Source organism: Triticum dicoccoides, chromosome 1B, assembly GCF_002162155.2.
Source record: "Triticum dicoccoides isolate Atlit2015 ecotype Zavitan chromosome 1B, WEW_v2.0, whole genome shotgun sequence".
Taxonomy (NCBI): Eukaryota; Viridiplantae; Streptophyta; class Magnoliopsida; order Poales; family Poaceae; genus Triticum; species Triticum dicoccoides.
The window spans coordinates 8538896-8547566 of NC_041381.1; the positions used below are offsets into that span (position 1 = coordinate 8538896).

General features: G+C 43.1%; 1 pseudogene; it reads right to left on the bottom strand.

The window, feature by feature from the left end:
• LOC119298984 overlaps window positions 1-355 on the bottom strand; it is a 1934-nt pseudogene extending 1579 nt beyond the window's left edge.
• Window positions 356-8671: the final 8316 nt, after the last annotated feature.

Sequence of the window (8671 nt, forward strand, 5' to 3'; positions counted from 1 at the left end):
ATTTGATGTTGTTGGGGGATTTGTTGTTGCGGGATTTGTTGTTGTTGGAGGAATTGTTGTTGTTGGGGGATTTGTTGTGGTTGCTGGGGGATTTGATGTTGTTGGGGGATTTGTTGTTGGGGGAATTGTTGTGGTTGGGGGAATTGTTGTTGTTGGGGGAATTGTTCTTGTGGAGTATGCAATTCCTTGCCTCTAGGGCTTAGCAGCCTACTGGCACTGGCGATGTTCATCGCCATGGCAAGGAGGACAAATATGATGAAGGTCTTCATGTTTGATTTGTGTTTACTATTGCTCACTTGGCTTTGGTGTTTCAACTCTAGGTCCTTGAAGGTTAGACGATGGAAGAGACCCTCATGGTGTAGTCGTATTTATAGCTGGCATCGCACATTTGTTTTTGATCTTCACACTCGTTTCTTGAAAAAGTGCTCTTAAGCTTATCGACCTAATAATTTTGTATGTTGTGTTTGATGGCACTACTTACTAGCGTGACTTTGGATTGTTCATCATAGTTGATTGTTCTTTCTCATATCATCTGGGTGTATCAAATGCTTGATAACGCATAATGACTCATCGTATTCACTTTACACTTCAAATATTGATCTAGATTTTGTCCGTCTTTCTGATTTAGCTTGTGCTGTTCTGCATGTTGTTAGGTATATCCAGATTGGCATAACTTAAGGGAACTAAGTTTGTAATCTTCACACTCGCTTCTTGAAAAAGTGCTCTTAAGCTTATCGGTTACCTAATAATTTGGTATGTTGTGTTTCATGGCACTACTTACTAGTGTGATTTTGGATTGTTCTTCATAGTTGATTGTTCTTGCACATATCATCTAGGTGTATGGAATGCTTGATAACGACAAATGACTCATCGTATTCACTTTACACTTCAAACATTGATCTAGATTTTGTCCCTTGCTCCGAGTTAGTTTGTCATGTTCTATATGTTGTTAGGCGTATCCAGATTGGCATACTTAAGGGAACAAAGTTTGTAATCTTGTGTGTGTCATTGAGATAGATCACACTATTAATGCGAAGATTGTTCTATACACAATTTTTTCTGAACTAACTTTATATTTTTTGTACAATATATATGTAAGATGGATAAGCATAGATGACTCATCGTATTACCTTTTCATATGGAGCGGTTGTATTGTCATATGAGTTACTAATAGAAAACAAAGTATTAGGGCTTTGCGTGGCTTGATTGATTCACTCCATGTAGACATGAACATTTCTTTTGTATTTCATTCGTTGGTTAATCTAAGTTTGTACATATTGTTTCAAGTTGTTCATATAGTTTCTAGGTTTCTTTTATTGAATTTATTACCACCAGTATAGGAAGCTATTAGTACTATGATTGTTGATACTGATACAGAACAAAGAGGAAAGATAGAGCAATATACAGTTGATTTTGTCTGGTAATTATATAAGTGTCTTTTTTTCTATTTTCTTGTAAGCAAGGAACCTACAAAAAACAAATGAAATAAGTTCTCCTTCTACACGATACGTGAATAAATGAATTTAGGACATATCATGCCTGACTGAATGGGAACTGGCCTATCGCCGTCATGTAGCAAACACAAGCCATAATGCCGATACACTTGGCTCATGCAACATGCACACGTGAACAAAAGAAGAGCCTATCAGTATATTTATATTTTTTACTTCTCTTATCCTTGGCCATATTATTCATACATATGGTTGCATCGAATCAATTGACTTGTCAATGCCATGGACCAGCTAGCATACTAATGTTTTTGTGTGTGTGGCTTTAGCTGTTGCAAAACCTCTACATATGTTTTTTTCATTCCTTTACCCTCTACCACTTATTTTCAGATTGATGGAAAGTGAAGTTTCAGACAAGGAAACAAAACACGATTACATCCTCCTCCATGCAGCTTCGTGGAGGCTAATTATAATTGAAACTCCTGTTAATCGCACTGGATGTCATGCCAGATTCGTGTAGAAATTGCCGGATCGATTGACTAGGGTTTGACCCTTGGATTTTTAACCTTGTACGTCGTAATTTTTGTTGTACATGGATTAGTAAAGGTCTATAGTCGATCCACCATCATCACTATGAATCAGTATTACAGATTCAGAACAGGTCTTTGTCAGAGAAGGAAGTAGGAGTAGCCAATGATACAGGAAAAAGCCAGCGAGACCTGCCTGCCTGGCTGTGAACAGTTCATCTCCTTCTCCTTGCTATTAATGTTGTGTTAAAATACCTAACTAGCTAGCTAGCAAATCATAGGTTGTCCTTCTCTAAAAAAACTGTAGAAAGTTCTTTGAATGTAGTTAATTAAACAAGTGAAATTTGAAAAGAAAAATTATTTTGAAGTTGTTGGTTTGTTTGTTGTTGCTATTGTTTTCGTTGTTCTCGAAACAGGCTTTCACACTGCTTTATAAATAAAGCAATATCCAAAGATGTACACGGCCAAACGATACAATATGGTGAGGTAGCCCCTACAAAGCCGATCTTGAGATATCACGCACACGCGCACACGACTACGCTACCAGCAACAAGCACCGAAAGAACTAAACATCCTCACGCTACGAACTAGCACACCAAAGCTCCACAAGAACGCCCCCAAGAGGGAGAATGGCATAGAGCGTCGCCGCTGCCAAGTCCATACCGGACAAAGGTCTACACCTGGAGACCTAACACGGAGAGAAGAAGCACAACAACGTCTTCAAGAAGAGCGCGACACCCATGAGTGTCGTCGGTGGCGGTGCCCAGGCATGGAGCTTTCGCTTGGCAACTCACCCGTGCCACCATGAGGTCCTCAAGAGTAGCGCCGCGATGTTCAATCCCATGATCTTGATTAGGACGCTGCCCCTCCGAAAGAGAAGGCACGTCTGAGCTTATAACCGCAACACCTACCGTTGCCCACACAACCCGGGAGGGGAGCCACCACAACCGGAATAATGCCCGCCAAAGAGCAACCATGTGGCCCGCCATCAGGGGACGCCAACCCAGTATCGCTGTCGCGAGATACCATACACCACTCACATCACAATGCAACCAACCATGGTAGGAAGAGAGACAACACTCCATCTACTCCTACCCTAGCCTATGTCCCAATGTTTGGTTAGGCGCCTCCACCATAGGACGCACCCACACCTGCATCCCCAGCCAATGCTCCATGGACTAGGGGGGCCACCGGCGAGCCAACCTCGAGCCCTTGGTCAGGCGAGCTCACACGACGCCATGTCCGTGTTCTCTGACACTGATCCGCTCATGAATGCAATGCTAACACAACTATCACCACCGAGCAGCACCCAAGCTGGCTCGCTTCGCAATGCACAAATCATGGCAGGTAAAGCCCGGCATCAGTCACCAGCCAGTGACTGCCGACGGCCATTGTCGAGGCCAGCTCAGATGCCAAGTCTGTGAACTGAGGCACTGGTCCGCCAGCCGACACAATGTATGCCTAACCACCACATCCATGGACCATCACCGACGCTACAACGTGTGGAGGTGCCTCCCCCAACCTAGCTTCAAGCATCCACCTTGGCTTGACTGGCAGCGACCCAGAGCCGAGAAATCCTACTCCAAGGCGACTACGCACCGAACCTCATGTGATGAGAAACCAACCCCGACAAGGACAACCATATCAAAATCCATGCCCGGTGGCTAGTCTGCGTCACCAGCCCGCTGCCTACATACGCACCCAGACAAGGCGGGCGCTGCCCCATCAAGAGGGGGCCGCTTAGAGCAGCTGGCAACTCCGGTCGCTGAGCAGCTGCACCAATGCTAACCCCACCTCTCCATTGACACCCCCCGCCTAGATCCATCGCCGCCAGCCAAAACCATGGCCACCACCCATCGCCTCTTGTCATGCCTCCACGCCCGTGAGAGAGACTGCCGAAACCCACCATCACCAGCTGTCGCGCTCAGAAGAGGGAGAACTGCCACCATTGCCTTGTGCCGCTTGTCACAAGTTGGCAGCAGATCCACACTGCCATAGCTATCACATGCCTGCCTACACAGTAGGATTTGCTAGGTTTTACCATGTCTGCACAATTCTTTTTTCCTATTTTCTCCAAGATGTTGTTTTTAAAATTTGCTTGCAGGTTTAAGGAAAGGAGGAGTTCACTATCACCACCACCTCATGCAAGGGGATGTCAGCATCAGTCATCTTTACCATCATCCACCTCCATCCCATTGTAATACCAAACCCATGTGGATCCATACATGTATTATCCGTGTGTTTCATCCATGTTTACCACCACTATTTCCACTGCAAATTATGATTTTTGACTCAAGTTGAGGGGGTCATTTTCCTTCAAATTTAGAACCTTGTTTGATGGGTCATGATTTGTGAGAGGATACTTTTTGTCCCGCTAAGATTGTTATTGGAGATAATTGGTACTTAAACTCATTTTGTGAATGGAACATCAAAGGCGAAAAGTGCATAAGTAATCAATTATTCTCACTATAAATGAACAATGAAATCTGGCATGGAGTTCGTGGAAAACATAAACACCTAGTTTGATGTAGATACATGGTTACAAACTCATGGAGCTCTACATTGAAGTGTTATATTGCAATTACTCCTTACTCCCTAATTAATAGTACTTTAATTTGGACCAAGTTTCACACACGTTAAGTATGTTATGTACAAAATGAATGAAACCTTGATAAGGATTTGACATGGAAAGTGAATAAGGTGAGTCAGTTTTTTCTCAAAATAAAATACCAAGCACCATGCTTTCGTGACAACCATACGATCTTTTGCCCAACTAGCCAAACAAATTTTGATGATCAATCCTATATTAAACTTGTGGCTAGTGCAACCTGACAGAATATACAAAATGATCCATTTCATAAGCATGCATGCAAAAAAATTGGAAAATGAATGAAAAAATTAATCGCTAGCTGGAATTTCATTCAATCATCCCATCCAGGCTGGTAGAACCACACTGACTGCAATCCGACATCGACATAACAAGATGTCCACAACCCAACACGTCCAAAACAAAAAGATAAAAAAATGCAAAGACGGCAAGAGGTTATGCCATAAATGGACTTGTGCCGCAAAGATCATCATAAGTACAAAACACAAATAGAAACAACAAAGACAAGTAGCAGCAGTCAAGAGCAATTCACCACAAAGACACATCCCCATCCTTTCCCTCACCACCATTGCATCGGCTAGCGCCAATGAACAGCTCGAGGGCAGCAGGATCAATGCTAGTGAAAGCATTTCACCGACTTCATTTTGCTGAGAAAGTCCATGCAATGAGTCGACATGAAAGAAAGTGTTTAGTTAGTTCAAATACAGATATCCTGAGAGAAGCCTAATAAATGAGAAAACCTATGTCGGTCATTCATCACCAAAATCCATGTAAACGCACTTGGATGGATCATGCAGTCAGGAACAAAAGTCCAAGGGGGCGACCTATATATACAGTTTATTTGCTTGGTAACTCTGGTTTAGCACTATCTTTTTTCCTTATCCTTGTCCATTTTATCCCTGCAGAAAATAGCCAAATGAGGAAGCAAAGGGAAGTGTTTGATTAGTTCTCCATGAAACGAGAATAAATGAATTTCGGACAAAGTATGGCTGAACTGCGAAATCCATAGATTGGCCTAACTGAATTGGGAAACTTGTCTCCATCATGCAGCTGACAAGAGCCATACTGCTGATACACTTGGCCCATGCAACATGCATGCATGATTATAAGGAGAACATCCATTATTCTCTAATTTAAATGAGTAACAGTCTCGTAGTAAAAAAGATCCAGATATAATGTTCATGCTCGACGCAGGAACTAAATAACAATTATTCAGGTTCATCACTAATCCCGATGGTAATCGAAGAGCGAGCGTGCCGACGGTGATCACATCAACCTTGGAACCATTTCCCACACGCATCATCACTTCGTTTTTCACCAGCCTCCGTCTATTTCGTAGTTCCTGCTTTGGGTTGCAAATGTGAGCAACTGAACCGGTATCAGATATCCAGGCACTACAACAAGAGTTGGTAAGGAACACATCTATAACATATCTATATATATCATATATATCATATATATCTTGTTTGGCGTTGGCCCCTTCTTGTCGGCCAGGCTTGGGGAAATTCCGCTTCCAGTGGCCAGTCTCGTTGCAATAGAAGCACTCAGTTTCCGGCTTGGGCCCAGCCTTGGGTTTCTTCACGGGAGAGGCAACTACTTTGCCACTCTTCTTGGAGTTACCATTCTTGCCCTAGCCATTCTTCTTGAAACTAGTGGTTTTATTGACCATCAACACTTGATGCTCTTTCTGGATGTCTAACTCAGCAACTTTCAGCATCGCAAACAGCTCGGAGACTGACTTGTTCATCCCTTGCATGTTATAGTTTAGCAAAAAGCACTTGTAGCTAGGTGGTACTGATTGAAGAACTTTGTCAGTGATCGTTTCTGGTGGGAGCACAACTCCCAACTTAGCCAGACGGTTGTAATACCCAGACATTCTAAGTATGTGTTCACTGACATACCCGTTCTCGTCCATCTTGTAAGCAAAGAACTTATCGGAGGTCTCATACCTCTCGATCCGTGCATTCCTTTCAAAAATGAACATCAACTCCTCGAACATCTCATATGCTCCATGGCATTCAAGATGTCTTTGAAGTCCCAGTTCTAAGCCATGCAACATAGCACACTAAACTATTGAGTAGTGATCCACATGCGCTTGCTAGGTGGTCATAAAATCCATAGACGTCGGAGGGGGTTGCACACCAAGCGATGCATGAAGGACATAAGCCTTTTGTGCAGCCATGAGGATAATTCTCAGAGTACAGGCCCAGTCTACAAAGTTACTTCCATCATCTTTCAGCTTGGCTTTCTCTAGGAACGCATTGAAATTCAGGGAAGCTATTGTGCGAGCCATTGATCTACAACATAAATTTGCAAAGTCAACTTAGACTATTGTTCATGATAAATGAGTTCAAATAATCATATTACTTAAAACTCCCACTCAAATTGACATCCCTCCGGTCATCCAAGTATAACATGATGAAAATTCACCAACCCAAGTCCGATCATAATGTGAGATGAGGTGGTTTCAATGGTGAACATCTCCATGTTGATCATATCTACTATATGACTCATGTTCGACCTTTCGGTCTGTTGTGTTCCGAGGCCGTATCTGTACATGCTAGGTTTGTCAAGTTTAACCCGAGTGTTTCGCATGTGCAAAACTGGCTTGCACCCTTTGTATGTGAATGTAAAGTCTATCACACCCGATCATAACGTGGTGCTTAGAAATGACAAACTTCCGCAATGGTGCACACTCAGGGAGAACACAATTTTGTCTTGAAATTTTAGTGAGGGATAACTTGTAATGCTACCATCGTCCTAAGAAAAATAAGATGCATAAAAGGATTAACATCACATGCAAATCATAAGTGACATGATATGACCACCAACTTGTGCTTTTGATCTCCATCTCCAAAGCATCGGCATGATCTCCATCGTCACCGGCATCACACCATGATTTCCATCATCATGATCTCCATCATCGTGTTGCCATCGAGGTTGTCACGCCAACCATGCTTCTATTACTATTGCTATCGTTTAGTGATAAAGTAAAGCATTACATAGCGCTTAATGATTGACACGCAGGTCATACAATAATTTAAGACAACCCTATGGCTCCTACCGGTTGTCGTATTCATCGACATGCAAGTCAACACAAACTATTACAAACATGATCGTCTCATACATCAAATATATTTCAACATGACTTTGGCCATATCACATCACAACATACCCTGCAAAAACAAGTTAGACGTCGTCTAACTTGTTGTTGCATGTTTTACATGGCTGCTATGTGTATCCAACAAGAACGGTTCTTACCTATACAAAACAACAACTGTGATATGGAAGTTGCTATTTAACCTTCTACAAGGACTGCCTTCATCGAATTCGATTCAACTAAGGTGCGAGCGACAGACACCAGCCAACCATCTTATGCAACAAAGTCACATGTCTATCGAATGAACCGGTCTCATGTATGTGGACAGGTAAAGTTGGTCTGGGCCGCTTCATCCCACAATTCTGCTAAATCAAGAAAAGACCAAGGAAGGAAGCAATCTGAATAACAATACCGATAAACTCCTTTGTGTTCTACTCATGATGTCATCTGCGCATAGCCCTAGCTCTGGTACCACTGTTGTTGGAAGTTGCATGGGAAAGAAAAAAATTCCTACACTCACCAAGATCAATTTAGGAGATGAACATCTACGAGAGGAGAGATTTCCTCTACATAAACGTGTAGATCACTAAGAGGAAGCGCTAAGAAACATGGTTGATGTAGTCAAACATCTTCGCGATCCAATCATGATACGTCTCGCAAACTCCTGATCTAGTGCCAAACGGACGGCACCTATGCGTTCAACACGCGCATGGCTAATTGATGCCTTCACCTCCTTGATCCAACAAGAAATGGAGAAGTAGTAGTTCAAGTCCTCCAACAACACGATATCGTGGCGGCGGTGGTGGTGGAGGAATTTCAGCAGAGCTTTGCTAGGCACTACGCGGAAGGAGAAGGACTACGAGGGAGAGGACAGGCAGCGACACGACACAGATGTGTCTGTCTGCCCTCCTTCTACCCCCATATATATAGGGGGAAGGGAGGAGGTGGGGATGCCCTATGGGTTCCCTTAGGAGGCGGCGGCCACCAT